General features: G+C 37.0%; 1 long non-coding RNA gene across 1 annotated transcript; it reads right to left on the minus strand.

Annotated features, from left to right (window-relative positions):
* Positions 1–203: 203 nt before the first annotated feature.
* On the minus strand, positions 204–1311 carry LOC128490125 (uncharacterized). The gene is made up of 2 exons (XR_008353919.1): positions 1257–1311; positions 204–359 (listed from the first exon to the last, which is right to left on the minus strand). It is a non-coding gene; the product is annotated as an uncharacterized LOC128490125 (long non-coding RNA).
* Positions 1312–3418: the final 2107 nt, after the last annotated feature.

A 3418-nucleotide genomic window follows, 5' to 3' on the forward strand; every position in this document is an offset into this window, starting at 1 on the left:
TCCAGTCCCTTTTCAAACCCAGGAATGTCATGATCCTTCCATCTTCTAATATAGTGGGGGGTCCAGGCAAGAGTGCTATGTTTCTACTAAAAAGGGTACAAGATGAATTTGTCAATTTTGTATGGAGAGGTTTTCAATAAAAATGCACATATATCTAAAATCCTTTGTTTATCCGTGTAAAAAAAAAACACCAAAATGTAAGCTTATTTTGCTTAGCATTATTTTTTATTAGTTGATTTGTAAGACAGCCATAGGCAAAAAGAATAAGCATTTACTGATTTGCTGCAGAAAAAAATTAAAAGATCATGTTGACACCACAGCCTTTGTTGTTCCTTCCTCGTGCGTTAGTTCAAAAGGTTCTGAATTGTGAAAGCAGAAAAAAATGAATTAATGTCTCACATTAAATAATACACATCAAAGATCTAAATCTTTAGGGCATTATGCATCTTTTTTATTATTAAAATAATAATTTTATTGCAAATAAGTATGAGAGCATACAGTAATGAGAAGATTATGCAGCGAGACTACCCATAGAGCCATAAGTTACTGAAGTACAATGATGTATGGAAAGCAATTGAATGGACAAGTATTGTCAATGCATATTATACAAATATGAGAGGGAGAACAGAGGATCACAGAGAAAAATAAAAAAGAAGAAGGCATGTCTGAACATACCATGTATGAACAGCAACTACACTACTAAATATTTGTTTTTTCTTATCTTAAAATGAAGTCTTGCGTTAGGAAATAGCATAGCTGGGTAACCTGGCAAAAGCAAGATGTGCAACGCCAGATTTGAGTCTGGCAACATGAGCTAAGTTCCATCTCAGTTGTGTGTTCAGTACCTTATTAAAAACTTGTTGATACAGGATGCCTACCCTGGAAAATGTTCAAAGCTATGCTTAACTTGGGGATTAGTACAGACACTTTGTATCCCTGAAATGATTATTTTTTTATAGAAATGCAATGTGATTCAAAAGTTTGGGGTCACTTAGAAATGTTCTTTAAAGTAACATAAAATGGATCAGAAACACAGCACAGAGGTTGTTAATGTTGTAAATGACTATTGTAGCTGGAAACAGCTGATTTTGTATGGAATATCTTCATAGGCATACAGAGATTTAAGTTATTAAGTATGAATCATTACAAACTCCTTTTGCATCAGCTAGAAATTTCCTTTTGGCCCATGAAAACAGCTAAGTGACCCCAAACTTCTGAACAGTAGTCTATAGATATATATATAAAAAAACACTTACCCTGCACTCAGTCCACAAGCAACATCGACTTGCCCTGGTGATTCCTCAACCAACCTTGTAACAATCCACAAAACAAGTGCACTCACGGGTCTTGTATTGCTTAACAATCACAAATTTTATTTACCTATCAACAATTACATTGACGTTTCAAATCACAGCGTGACCTTTGTCAAGATGTGTATGTATATATATATATATATATACATATATATATATATATATATATATAATTGGTTTAAATGTTTACTATAAACTTACCACCACAGGGCACTCAGAAAACAATAGAGTTATGATAGGTAACTGTAGAAAACAACATATAGTAAAATCATTATATAGTAGAAATATAGCTGCATAAAACGTTGATGAAGTATTACGCTTTTTAGTGACATTACAGTGAATTCTGGCATTGGCTAAGAATTAGCCAATAAATAACATTTAACCTACAGTGATGTTAGGAGATACTTGATGCATTTTGCTGATCTGCAATATGAGTTTTTTTTTATCTATTGAAAAGTTATTTGTATATATTGTGACAGGCCTCCCCTTTCCTTGGGATTTTTGTCAAGGATCTTGGTTGTAACCACAGTCTTCCAGGGTAAATGAAGCCCAGGACACATCCAGCTCAGTTTCAATGTTTATTTTTCAGGAATAACAGCAGCAGTTATAAGCAGCACAGGATAACAGTCTTTGCTTGCTTGAGCACTTGCTTAGGACAAAACAGCTTTGCAGAGAGAAACCACTCCTCAGTTCATCATCTCTCCTAGCTGGCATAACAATGGCTCCCTTCCTCTGAATCAGGCTCAATCCCTTTTACCATCTGCCTGCTAATTAATCAACTACAGGTGAGCTGCTACTTAGTCCACACCTGTGGAGCTCCTGTCCAGAATGCAGGCTCTGGACTGGATCAAAACAGCAATTAGTGCTGTTGGAGCACTGGCCCACTCTGCTCTTCCAGATGCTCCGCCCCAGGGACCCTTATCATGTTTTGCCGCCCCAAGCGCTTTTTTTTGTTTGTTTTTTGAAGCGGAGGAGAGAGAGAGGGGCACCGAGTGGTTTTCGCTTACCCGCTCGGCGCCCCTCTTTCTCTCTCCTCTGCGGCGAGTCTCCCTGTTCGGTCCCGGTGCCGGCTTGTAATGCAGAGCGCCGGAAGTGACGTCAATTTCCGGCGCTCAGCATTACAAGCCGGCACCGTGGCAGAGCAGGGAGACTCGTCGCAGGACTGTTTAAAGGTAAGTACCGGGGGGGGGGAATCGTAGATTATGGCGTCGGCAAAGTTTAAAATGCCCCCCCCGACGTCGACGTGGGGGGGGCGGCGTTTTAAACTTCGCCCCAGGCGGCGTTAAGTCTTCGGCCGGCCCTGACCACACCTTTTGTCACATTATTAAAAAACAATTTTATTTTGATTTTTAAGAGATACAAATGAAAAATTTTACCAGAATATAGTAAATCAAAAGGACTAATTCATTTGTTGCCGCAAGGAGTTGCTCCTGGAAGAGAAAGGATTATATTTTATTTTAAACAAATGGCCATTCCTGATCAGATTTTCATGTAAAACACGCTATTTATCACTCACGTGGAAGACTGAAACGGGATATTTATATCTGAATATGAAATCTATTTATCTTGGTCTATGTATCTGTCTATCTATCAATCTATCTATATATCTGACTATAGATCCATATGGTCAGCTACTCAAAGAGAGGGGAATTTCCAAAAATATCAATATTAAATAGATAATAATTCAGTTTATAAATCAAACCGCCTATGAAATTTATAGTTTCCACTAGCACCATTTGAATGGAAATATGCAACTATAGATTCTAATTGGAAGAGAAAATTAATAAGATTCAAATCAAGTAATTAAAATTAAAAAAATAATAATTGTAGTCAGGGCTGTTATATCGATTAAGTCTATAAAGTAATTAAATCAGCTGATCACTTAATTTATATAAATGCCATCCCATGTTACTGAAATCTCATTATTTCCATTTACGTATTTGAGTGGAGCCCTTACCGGAAGAATCATGGGCTATGTAAAGTCTGAGATTTAGTACTAGTAATTTTATGTGTTTATCGATAGTGCTAACAAATATTAAGTTATAAATTCTAGTCCTTTACAGGGTCAATCCATCCACCATATGCACTGCAATGCATATGATAGC

Source organism: Spea bombifrons, chromosome 4, assembly GCF_027358695.1.
Source record: "Spea bombifrons isolate aSpeBom1 chromosome 4, aSpeBom1.2.pri, whole genome shotgun sequence".
NCBI classification, from domain to species: domain Eukaryota; kingdom Metazoa; phylum Chordata; class Amphibia; order Anura; family Pelobatidae; genus Spea; species Spea bombifrons.